The sequence below is a fragment of the Embiotoca jacksoni genome, unplaced genomic scaffold, assembly GCF_022577435.1.
Source record: "Embiotoca jacksoni isolate LCO1_2020_lvr unplaced genomic scaffold, fEmbJac1.0.p SCAF_27, whole genome shotgun sequence".
NCBI lineage: Eukaryota > Metazoa > Chordata > Actinopteri > Embiotocidae > Embiotoca > Embiotoca jacksoni.
The window spans coordinates 5,436,138-5,449,616 of NW_027185378.1; the positions used below are offsets into that span (position 1 = coordinate 5,436,138).

The following is a 13,479-nucleotide window of genomic DNA, read 5'->3' on the forward strand; positions in this document are numbered from 1 at the left end:
GAAAGGAAAAACAAAGTCAATGAATGTCTAATTTTGACAAACGGTACTTCCCATTACAAGATGAGACGGAAAGGGTTGGGCTAGAGGATGTCCTGCAGCCACACGGTGAGTTAAATTGATATGGAAAAGTACTGAGTCTGAACTCTGATATCTGCCACTTTCCTGAACCCTTTCTGACACACTGACTGACATAACAAACATGTCATACCTATGCAATAATGCAATTTTCATAGGATTTGATTACGGTGCTAAAATTCGTCAAAGCTGATAATAACTATAAGTATTTCAGTTGATCAATTAGTTTACTTTGCATGCCTAAAAGCTCCAGGGTGCACACTGTGTCTGCCTTTCACCAAATCACAAACAGCACGTGACCCTTCGAATGAGGCAAAATGCCTAATATGCAAATTTACAGCACACAGCTACAACCATTGGTCACGTATGAGTGAGCATAACCAACCAAACATGACCGACTGCTCTCATTTGACCTTTTCCTCTCTTAAGGGGAACCTGTCCATTGATGCACAAGGGATAAAACACTTTAAATTAATGTGAACAACACTGCAAAAATTATTTGCAAAAAACAGGTCAGTTCTCATCAAGACGAATGGATGACTGGTGATAATTTATAATGGAGAAGTACCCGTCTAATGAGTTTACTGCACTGTTTGCAAGTTGAAACGACGGTGCTTGTTCACTTAAAGATATTGAAACGAAGGAAAAAAAAAAAGACATTACTTAGTTCTAGTTTTCACAGATTTTCCCACTGATGTGATTTGACGCACGTCTTTCTGGAAAGGGTAAGATGAAATTTGCAAGAAGGGAAACTTTTTCTCCCTGACATATCTGATGTGAAGAGGATGATGTGGTAAAACGGATGAATAGGTGTCCAGGCTCGGGGAAGATGCAGCTCTCTCTGCAGTCCAGAAAAGTGAAATTGATCCCTTTCCCCAGCTCAATCTGAAAGTGAAATACTTCTGGCACACTCAAACCGATAAGACAAACAACAAGCCATGTAACCGGATGACATAACTGCAGTGCCAAAATGAATGTGTAAATTCCCTGCTTTACTGTAGCACTCAAGCCAATTAAATACAGGTCAACCTAAATGATGAGCAAATTGCAATAGAGAGCCATTTCAGTGCGCAGTGAGTGGGTGGCTGTAGCCATTAATACCGATTAAGGTGTCAAAAGCAGGATGTCGTGGACTTGCATTAGCTTGTCTCCTCAGCTGTCTGTCTGTCTGTCTCTCTGCCAGCCCGTATCAGCCCAATGGAGAAAGCTTCCATTGTTTCTGAGCAGCCCCCCCACCACCATCACGGAGAGTGGGTGGGTGGGTGGGGGTGGCAAGGGCAGGCTAAACAGAGACAGTGACCTCATCATCCTGATCCACCAGTGGTTACCAGCAATGCCGGGAATCCCGAAATGAGGGGGAGATGCAAACAAGGATGGGCATTGTCCAAAAGAGGCAGTCGGTGCCCCGGGGCAGGAGCGAGCTGAAACTGAGGAGAGACTGAGGAAGTGCTGTGTCAGGACTGTGACACAGAATATCAGCGAAACTCCACTGAGGAGGACGAGAGGCAGGGAGGAGGGATCAGAGGTGGGAGAAGGGGAAGAAGAAGAAAAAAAAGAAAAGAGCTCAGACAACTAGGTCAAGGCCAATGAAAACTGGATTGAGACTGCAGTTTTGCTGCCACTGATTGGTAAAAATCAAACGGTGAACTAAACTGAACCTTGATGATGAAATAAGTGAAGTTAAGTGAGCTGGAGTACAACCGAGCTGCACAGACAAAAAGCATGGGAACAAGAAAGACTCTGGTATGGAGAAACACTCCCTCAGTAATTACAGTTAAGGTGTCCTCAAGCATAAGGCTTAACCTCAACTGCTCCAACGGCTTCATTAGCCAATGACAGAAGGGCTGAGCTTGAATTGGGCGGCTCCCAGGTGAAGCAGTTCCTTTGAAAGAGTTTGACTGCCTTCTCCCAGTATAAAAAAAAACCCAAAAAGGCTCTGATATGTATACTATTTAACAAGTTATGCTGGCTGCTCTGTGAAACTGTATTTAGACACAGGGCTGAGAATGGCATTCGTTTTGCAGCTTTTTTCTCAAAATCATTAAAATTACGATTTTCTTTTTTTTTTAATGTTGTCCCAGAAAGGAATGTTGAATGTTAACCAAAACCTATTACAGTTCATAATTGATGAACATAAATGTCTGCTTCAAATGTCACATCCATCCATCAAGTAGTTGTCAGGACATCTCACTCAACTCCACAAATGTCAAAGCCATGCCGCCAGAAGAAATGTCAGTAGATCAACAAAGCTAGTAACATGTTTCCTCTGGGAAGTATGCATTTCCGTACTTATAGTTTGAAAGCCTAGTTCAAACCCAAGATGAGAGCAGACGTTGCGGCAGCGTTCACTGGTCCGTTTCACCTCCACTTTAAGCCAGCTGATAGCGTTAAGTTGAAGTCTGAGTTTCAGAACATAAGGCAGGAAAACATTTATTTGTTTCCTTCTCATTAGAGTAAACACCAACTCCTCTAAATGCCAGAACTGCTCTGGAAAAATATGGGAGAAATTGACAAAACAGTGGAGTTCTCCCGTCTCAGCATCAATTTGCATAAGCCACCTGGGTATTCTGTTAAAGCAGCAATGGGCGGCTCGATAATTCTCACACATCTCATTTCTTTTAGGTTGTTTAGTTTTGTCACCACTGAAACTGCAACTGTTGCAAATGATTCACTATCACTATCTCCGTTCATGTTTTAAGATGCAAAAATGTAAATCCAGCAATGAGAAAGCCTGAAAAGCGAGCAGTTTGCTATAGTGATGTCGTACTGTCTACTTTATTTTGATGGAAACTGGAAGGTTTCAGAATGTTGCAGATTGGCAAACTGTGTGGTTAGAAGTTTCAAATCATCTCCTCGTAAATCTTTGGCCTGAACTAGCTGGTTAATTAGAGCCTACACTGAGTTTGTGCTATGATTATATTGTGATCCCAGATCTTTCCCCCCGTGTATTCTAACTATAAGGGCAAATCAGAACACTCTGCTGCGCGAGAATTGGGTGCAGCGACATCAGCACCTGTGTTAAAAGTGTTTTGTGTGCGGTTTTGCAATTTCACAATAGACTAGAGCTGAGAGCAAACATTACATTTTTTGTCAAACTTAGGAAGTCGGAAACAGAAACTCTTGAAATGCTTCGGGAAAATCTAAGGCAATGAAGCAATGACCTGGGCGAGATGTTCTGAGCGTCGTTTGCATTTCAGAAGGGCAAAACCTCACCGTCAAAAAACAAACTAGCCGTATCAGGTCAGGAGTGAAACCAGGTGGAGTTTTAAATTCGCAGGATTTGTTCCACAGGGTCAGACTGTTAACACCAAGTTTAACTGTAATGATCTGATGCATCTGAGGGAAAGCATTTGGTGTAACCAACCTGAACTGTGGTGCGATGATTCTGGTTCTCCCACACGACAGCTCACAGCGCATTGTAAACATGTTTTTCTTGCCCTCAACAACACAATCGTCGCTTCCCACCTCCCCAATTCACCAGATTTGGTCCCCTGTGACTTGTATCTGTTCTGCGAAAATTTGACAAAAAATGTTATATGCATTTAAAAGTTCAGATCCATCCGACTCTGAATATGTGAACAATATGTTATTGCAATCCATTTAATGGTTGTCAAGACATCTCACCCTGCTGGTGGCACTGAAGGAAAAGACGACCAAATCAATGTGGAGCCGTTGAGATATTTTGGTCTGAGTCAAAGTTTTGGACTGATTGTCCAACCAACCGACGATCTGACCGACCAAACATGCAGCGTTGCCCTCCAGCCATGCCGCTAGGATGGCTAAAAATTCACAGTTGTGGCCAACAACGGGGCAGTGCACTAGTCTCTCTTGTATTGTACTGAATGTTCTGACTTTGAGTTAACAAGGTAGTGCTTGAATGCGGCAGAAAAACATCGGTCGAACATAGAGGGAGAGAGAATGAAAAGCACTGAGCCAAAAAGCAATGTTCATGTGTTGCAATGTGTGTGCGGTTGTGTGTAGACATGTGAGTCTGTACAGACTCTTCCCTGAATTGATTTTACACGCTCTGCTGAAGGCTGTGTGTGCCAAAACAAATCTATGTGCCTTTTTTTGTTGTTGTTGTTTTTTTTTTCATGAATAGGATAAGCCCTGCGGAAAATGTACAGATTTGATACATGGAAACAAAACAAAAGATGCAACAGTCACAATCTAGGCTATTTGAAACCTGAGATTTAACATTTGATGAAATGAAGTAAAAAAAAAAAAAAAAAAAAAAAAAAAAAATCCATGTACATGCCCTCTAGATCCGTCTATATGGAAGGAACATCTTTCTTCGGGCTTTCTCCACAGGGGGTACATATCGAAGCTCTAAACAATAGTCCCTGGTTCTATCTGGACCTTCTAATCCAATTATTTTGTCACAACACACTGGCTAAACCTGTGTCAAATGATTAAGCCTAACCTTGGCTAATGATAAAACCCGTCACCTCTAATAAATAAACAACTGATACCTTCTTTTTTAAAAAGACTGCATATCTGTAAGGGGAGCAATTTATAATCGTATTACTCTAAGATATTAGGATTTGATTCCACATCAATGTTAAAAACTGCATATTAAAAATATATTGGATTAGCATTAGGATTTATTATTTTGGGTATTCATGTAGCAGTGTGTCTAAGTCTACGCTTAAAACACAGTCAAAATAGCACAGACATAAATATGATAGAACACTACTCTTTTTAAAAGAAAATGCTACTTCTCTTTTCCTATTGATGAATTTACTCAAATTACTTATTTTTTAAATCAGATCGACTGGCAGAGTGTGAATACAAATGAGGAGAACAGTTAGTTCTTGAAAGTAAAGAAGGGAAAATAGTACCAAAAGAAACATGAGATGCTGAGTTAGAACAGACCTGTAAGCCATACATGATGAAAAATATATTAAAGTTTGATCAAAACACAGTTGTTCTGCCAACTTGGCCTTTTGCATTTTAAAGATATTTGTTTCGAAAACTATCATCAGTTATGAACAACAGTAAAGGCACCTTTAGACACTGACTGGACGCTGCTATCACTGCTGCCTGGAAACACAATTGCTGTGTACCTTGAATTGTCCAAAGCAGGGTCGGTGACCTCGACCTTACCAGCCTGTAAACCACCGGCTGCTGCTGTTCACATTTATAATCTCATCACGTAGCTGAGCAGAGTGACATGAAGCTGGAAATGGTTAGCAATATGACACTATGACACCATACAGCAAGTTTTGCTAACTCGTCAGTCCTTCCAGGGAAGAGCGATTTTGCAATTACAATAATTAATGCAGATTCAACCAATTGCTGCAGTATTTGCAAGAGTTAGCAAATTTGCTAAATTCCTAAGAATTCTTCACACTAAAAGTACTCAAAAATATATATATTTTTTTTTTTTTTGCTTTATCAGCAAAAATAACTCCTCATTTGCAGTCAGCAAGCACTGATGATGATCATAAAAAATACAGCAACATCAGATGTGACAGGGTTGATGGGAAAAGTGGTGTTATCGTAACTATTACGCCTGCGTTAAAGTCCATTCATTTCATTTGCCTTCTAGGTGTTGAGTTAATTCACCACAGTTGATCTATTACAGCAGGTTAAAAAAGTTGAGCCGTCATAAAGTCTTAATGCATCTGGGGAAAACTGTAGCCGTCTAAAGAAAGGCAGTTAGTGTTGCATTTATATTGCAATCAGCGGAGGCGTTTGGAGTGGTGGCTGCGACGGCTCACATGGATCGTACTCGCATTGAGTAGATCTGTGTCACACGTGCAGCTGCAGTCTGAAAGTGTCACGACTGCCATCTCCACAATCACAGCAAGATGAAAAACAACCTACAGTATGTGGTGGTCTTCTGTAACCTGACAGAATACAATTCACGTGAATTACTGCATCAAACTAATAAAGGTATTTTCAACATGTCACGGGACAGCTACGATTTGAAGTGAGCCTCCCGTATTGTAAATATGTTGAGCATAAGGAAAGAACTCCACAAAAACAGTGTTTTCCTTTAAGGACAAAATGTACACCTAAATTGGGCATCTTCACACTGAATAGACCCAAGTTGACAGAATTATGTCTTCCTGTGCCATCCGTCTGTACCATCTTCGATCCAATATTTATCTTAGGCCAATGAGAGAGGGACTGGCATCTGAAAATGCAAGATAATTATATAGGCCAAGAGAAGATATTTGTTTTTACGTCTTAAATGTGATTTTTATAGATGCTGGCAACCTGATCCAATAATTCGCTGTAGACTTGAAAGTGTGAGGCATTAAAAAACTCCCAAGTATTAAATTAATCTCTGTTAGTCTCTAATTCAAGTGTGGGCTCACACCCTGTTTCGCCCCCGGAGAGTGCCAAGTGTAAGATCATGCTAAATTGCTCTTGTCATGTGTTTAAGACACTTGGCATTCTTAGCCTAGTGGTTTTTTTTAACTGGGATTTCTGCAGTTTGTGTCCAACACAGCACAACTTGTTGACAGAAACGGCACTTTTCTGACTACCTTGTGGTTCTGACACTGCTTTAGCCCGGTACCAATCCCCCGTGGGGGCTCGTAACATTGTCCCATCTTAGTCTTGGCACATCTTCTCTTGTTTTCTCCCTAAATCGGCTGGTGTTTTAGGAAATGCCAGACCCCTTCCCATCAGCCATTCCTGGTAGCAAACAATACCCTGTCCACTAAAAGCATTCCCAGACCTGTCAGTGAGCACTGCCAATAATAAACTCCAATAAAAGCTGGAACGCATTATTCCCAAAAGCAGGAAGGAAGTGAGAGCAACAGTTGGTACATTATGCCCAGGTTGACATAATCTTGCTTTATAAGCCGTCTGAGGTCCATTGTTAGAACAGTAACAGGGGACGAGCTGGAGCAGCAGATATGAAGCCTTCACTGCTTGGCATTCAGGATTACCAGAAGGTAGCGTGAACCTGGGAATGTTTCCTTTTCCTCGATGGGACAACGCTTAGATTAGCTTTAGACTGAATTTTAGTGGGAGTTGTCCTGATATCTAAATTACAAACAATGCCTCATTGTGCAAGACCACGAGCTCTCTGAGGAGTCTTCATTTAAAAAAAAAAAAAATAAAAAAAAAAATAAAAAAAAAAAATTAAACACGTATTACCATGAATCCAAAGCAAAAAAATTTAATCTAAGACAACAAATTACTGTCTAATTAGACTGACTGTTGAAAGCATTAAGGATAATGCTGGCATATATGTCTCTGATTTGTTTCAACAAATCCAATGAAAAGACCAATAATACTTTCTCACTGGTTACTACCAAGTATGTAAATTTATAAAAATGGGTCACACATAGTGTATACTTCCAATTTTATTTTTTTTTGAAAGGCTTAGTAATTTCCCACAACTTTCTGAGACAGCTGGGCACTGCTGCTCCAAAGAAACATGGGGACTATTTTCAGTGGCAGATTAACATATGTTTCTGTAGAATGTAATCCTCATTAGCCCTGTTCACGAAGGAACATGTCACCCATTCCACCAGGGTGGCTTATTCGCGTCTCTTTAATAGTTTTAGGACTTGTTAGTGCAGGGGATCAATTCATTGTAGATTTTTGTCTTTTCATTATATATATATATATATATTTTTTTTACAATTAGAACAATATAGAGCGTCACCACACTTGCAGATCCACAACCTAAATTCTACACATCACCCAGGCAATACTGAATCTGTGTCAGGCCCTCCCTGTAAACAGAAAACCTTGCGCTAAATTAAAGGGGAGAAACAACAGTAGCACACCAGTGAGATGATCATATTCAAAATTACATATTTTACCAACTGAGAGCAAAAAAAAAAAATGAGTTTAAGTACTGGTTTCTCAGACAATATGGCTGTATTCATTTTGGATCCCAAGAATACAACATAAGGTTTATCAAAAGCGAAGTATATTGGTGACTGTAAATAAGAAATATGTATTCAGTCAATAGACTGGGTTAATTGAGGGGCGGCTAACACTATTATTAGCCAATCTTATATAATTACAATTGAAGCTAAGGGGACAGATATAAACTGTAAAGGTATATTTACTGGTTGGATCAGCTAGAACAGGCTATTTAGTCATCTCAAATATGGTAATTTTTCTGTCATGTTGTACAATCCAAACCTACAACTTGCTCAGTTGATTGACACAAATGCAGCAAACTTTGCTAATTAATGGCTGAACTGATCCAAACAACAAATCCTCACGTTGCAATAAACACAATTTCTGGAATTTCCAGTGAAACTAGACAGAGCCTGCCTCTGCGCCTCACAGCAGAGTGCTGCAGCACAGATAAGTGAAAACATGTTGAGGTTGTGTGTTGAGAGGCTATCGAGGTTAACCCTGGGACTTAGACACACGCAGACTGAGAAAGATGCAAAAACGCCGGGGAACTCCCAAAATGTCGAGTGCCTGCATGCATCACTGGACAAGTCGAGACCAGCAAAATGATACAGTGCACACAAAGATAGGGGACAGAGGGGCAGACAAATATTAGGGGAGTAAAAAAGAGAGCTGCAATTAGACATAGCTGTTCTTATGTGCTGCACAATTACTCCTATCTCACGGTACAATAAAAAAAGATTAAGGGTGCATTTACAGACGGTGAAGTGGAGAAGCCCACGTTGTTTTGTTTGTTTGTCTTTTTTTAACATGTCTGTTTAATGACATATGAGACACCTGGAAGGGTCAAACATATAGATCCTTACAAAGTTGTCTCTGCACACGCAACGAAGTATCAGTGGTGAAACACACACAAAAAAGTCCTACAAAGGTTTGTCCTGCTCCATCTGATGTCACTACGAGTGCACTTGAGCTTTTTGGCTGTTTATTCAAATCAGTGTCAGTGATAAAAGATACATGTGATTTATATTTACCAGGCCAAAACACAGAGAACTTGGAAAGTCCTTTTATGGCTTCTCGTGTTGCAGGATTATTATTACAATACCTATAACTCACTGTGCGTGTGGGTGTGTATGCTGAGTGTGTACAACAAATCATGGACAGGAATGGGTGGCAGAGGATTTTAGATTACAGAACAGGGCACCGCATTCAAAGAAATGGCCACACCAATAAAGCAAAAACAAGCCGAATGCATCACATAGCAGTCGGACATGCTGCTGAAAGGACGTGTACGGGATTTAGAACTTCTACGTCAAACACTTAAACAATCACCTTTGGTCAGTAGATTCGCATATTTTGGATAGCCCTTCCAACTAAAAAATACCAAGTTGTTATGTTGCAATCATTTACTGTACTGGGTTAGAAAAAAAAGAACAATGTGATGCAACACCATCTATGTCAAGAACTTAACTAGTATTGCTCTCCTTCCCTCCCTTCCTGCCTCTGTCTTTGTCATTTCCTCATCTGGTAATTTTTCCCAGCAGCTTGTGGCCAGACCTGCTTGTATTTCTGTTACCGAGTTTGGTGAACACATTTCTTTCCGAACTCTTTCTCATTGGGCTCTGCACCACTGCACCCAGGCAAAGTGCATCACTTGGTTTGGTGTACCGGCTCCATTTGGAGTTTGTTGTCACTGATGAACAACAGCCAGGAAATAGATCTACTAAACGTTTGATGGGACGTTGGTGATAAAAGTAGTGATCAGTTATTTTTGTATGTATTTCCCCTGCAATAAGCAAAAGGTATTAAAACTGACATGAGCTAAAATAAGATTTTAATAAAGAACCTGAAGCATGGGCTTGAAGGTCTGTCTATGGTATAGCCTTCTATTGCACATGTCCACATTTCCACAAAAAAACGCCGTCTAAATTTCCAAAGACGTTTTAGGGGTGCTCGCACTATGCCCAACCTGACCATACCTGGTCAAAGCATTCAGTTGGCCAACAAAGAAACCGATGCACTGTGTTGTTTTGTTGTTTGAGTTAATTATCTAATGTGTCGTCTTTTAATACGCCACCAGACCAGTCTATTATCTGCACCATCACTCATTGTTCTGATTATTACCCAGATGTGACACCGTGCCTTTTTTTTCAAAGGTTACAGGGCCAATTCCCCAAACAGTTAGTGTGACAGGACTTTAACCTTCATGCAGAAAAAAAATATGCAACACCATTTAATTAATTTAAAGACACATTATCCATTTGCTTTCAAATAAGACCATTTGGAGCAGATGCTTTTGCCTTCAGATGATGTTGGATCACATGTCATACAAATTACTTTGTTTGGGGCAAAACGGGCCTCATATTGAAGGTCTGTTCTATTTGGCGGCATTACTTTCAGCTAGGTATATGTAATAATTGGAAACCTGGTTATGCCAATCAATGGACAACCCACCATGATGTAACCATTGGTGTGTAAGCCTTGAGTCTGGCGAGGATCTGACTGAGAAACCAAGGACACTATGCCTGACCCAGGCGGGTCAATCAAACCAGACAAACCTCTCCTTGAGGCTGAATATCAAATTAAATATGGAAATATTGTCATAAGGACAACTGGACCACTGATCAGAAAGAGTGAATTTAACTACCATAATGACTAAATCTATTGAGTTGGTATTTCATGAGAGAAGTTGAGGCATTTTGAACGAGAGTCTATAAGACCCAGAGGTTTTTTTTGGAGCCAGCACCTAGTAGTCTTTGGTGGTATTGCACTTTAAAACACTTGGCTTCTCTTTTAAGACCTGGCGATTACATCCACTATTATATACAAATGGTACATATACAGTATGCACACTTGCCCACTCCAGATTCAGTCAGCCCCTACAGCCACTTCTGTCGGTTTTTGGCTTCACATTCATCTTCAGTTCCCACAGTAAAGTCAGCGCAGCATGGTGTATACTATTTAAAACTTCAACTCCAGTCTCGACATGTTCACCACAATTTAAATCATTTCTGATAAGTCGCTTTTCCACTACTGTGTGGCATCAATTAAATCTTTAGGTTAAACTCATAAATATTTCAGAGTGGTGAGTGCTGATTAACGTTATGAGGGCAAACATTAGTCAATTTAAGATTTATGTCCATGTTAAAAGAAACAATGGCTCCCACTCTGCCCAAAATAAACCCATTATACTGGCAGATGATTTTCCACTGCCCTAAAATAATGAGAGTCATGAAGCTGGTGCGAGGGCTAACATGAGTGGCCAGTTAAAAACAAGCCTTACACTGAGAGTTCCAAAGCACTCTGAGGTGGGGAGCGGCCTTGGTGGCCAATTAGCCCTCGGTCTGGATGCCATTTAGCCTAGATTTGCACTTTCCAGTCAACCCTTGCACCCTAGCAACAATGAACCTAACAGTGAACCTCGATAAATTTGTGGCAGACTCTGCTCATATTCCATGGCTCATGGAACTGTTCTGCTATAAAAGGTTTATTTGTGGGACATGTGGCCTCTCATCATCCAGCCGGAGTATTTAAGTCTCTTTCATCCCCAACCCATTGTGGTTTAAATGTTGAAAGGACTTTTCTTAATAATCATGGAGGTTTGAGGATTTCTTCATTGTTAAAGTTTGAGTAGTTTACTGTATGTTCGAGTTACTACATCTTTTAAAAGGTGACAAGGCAACTAAAGGCAGAAAGTTAGGTGGAATTTGAACCGAGGTTTATGGTGAGGTCGATTAATATTTTTCCTTTAAAGGGAGACAAAATAATAATGCGAAAACTATTCACATTTGGTTTTAATAATGACATTATTTACATACCTACATTTCCTTATTTTTTTTTGTTACTCTTACATTTAAAAGTGTCACTATATTAAGAAATAATTGCCAGGCAGGTTTCCACCTATGGTAATTATGGCAAATTGCTATTACATATCCAAACTGATAATGTTGACAGCTCTGAGTCTCCACTGTGGATGCTGAGCTGAAAATCTTAATTGGGATAAATAAACATTAATGTGATGTACTTAAAAATAAATCGCTGGGGAATTCCAGAAATTGTTTATAATCAGTTGGCCTGAGCTGTGGGTCAGTACTAGACTGCAATTTATCTCAAATGTACATTATGCGGCCGGAAAATGACAGCAACCATGAGACTATTTATTGCCCAACCGACTCATCACTCTGTTGGTCTGATACAGAGAGGAGTTTTACTCCCTAAAAACATCTTTAGCAGAGTCTGGCACTGGCTTGTGATTCACACTGATCAGATAGCCATCAACAGTGTAATTGCTGTCACAATGGCGTGCTCTGGTTCAACCCCTGATTCATTGGAAGACTAATTTACCGAAAGGAAAAACTTTTTGTAAAAAAGATTTCATAGAATTTATACAATGGAAACTGTACTGTACCAAACCGACATGACCATCATGCGTCATGTGCATCATCTATTAATCCCGTCTTCTTTTTTTTTTTTTTTTTTGTGCAGCAACAATACATTCCTCTGTCTAAACAGAAACATGGATAACAAACCTAGTCGAGGCCTGGTGACAGCAGGGAAAAACACAAGCCAAAACAGAGAAGCTAATGATACCCTTGGCTGGCGGTAAACAAGAGCAATGTGTTGCTGAGGCATCAAGAATTCAACCAGCCACTGACAGAGGACCTAAAATTAGCCTAATGTTTACCCCCACTGGATAACAAAGGCCAGAAACATGCAGCTTGTGAGTTCTACGTCTTGTGGATTAAGACATATTGAGATTTATTAAGAATCAGTGGTACACAAAAATGCTTTCACTTGTCATGAACTGGCAGAATCTTCTCATTTTACTTTAAAGAAAATACAAATCACTTTAACTATTTGTTGCACAGATCTCTCTTTAATGGCATGCAGACTGGTTTGTTTATTTTACGATTACTCTAAATTCAGCCGGTGCTGATAATAACAAAAATCCCCAGGAGTATGTGCGGGAAACTTTGAAAGGAACTACTTGGAATCCAGAGTTTTTCCAATAGTGAGGGGGACGTACTTACTGAAAACCTACAGGAAAAAGGAGGGAGTGGGAGCGGAGGGTCGCAGGCAGAGACAGACGAAGGAGGATTATGAAAGCACGAACTGCAAAACACAGCAAGACTATAAGTGAGAAAATAAACAAAGCAATGGGCTGCCAAGCACTGGCTCAGCAGAGGTACTTCCCCTTATGTGCACAGCTGGATTTATGAGACGGTGAGCAATACTCCCCTCTCTTCTCCCAGACTCTGACACAAGCAGGGGAATTTAGCTTCTCCATGGTAGGCTGTCAAAAATAGCAGTGGATAACTACATGGTAGAAGCTAAATTGCAACAGCTACAAAGTGCTCAGCAGAGTGCAAATTTCCACCTTGGCCTAATAACCCAACACAGTTCTGAGTCAACGGCAGCCAACAGACATTATTTTCATCGTCAACAATGCACAAGGTTAATGGTTTGTTAAGTAACGATTACAGAATTACAGGTCAAACTGTCACCAATATCAGTGTGTATTATTCAGATGGAAACATAAATACAAAAAGCAAAGCTCTGTCCATGTGG

At 40.3% G+C, this 13,479-nt stretch overlaps 1 protein-coding gene across 1 annotated transcript in view; it reads right to left on the minus strand.

Annotated features, from left to right (window-relative positions):
• babam2 (BRISC and BRCA1 A complex member 2) overlaps window positions 1-13,479 on the minus strand; it is a 78,171-nt gene that overhangs the window by 57,817 nt on the left and 6,875 nt on the right. The gene's annotated exons all lie outside the window — the stretch shown is intronic.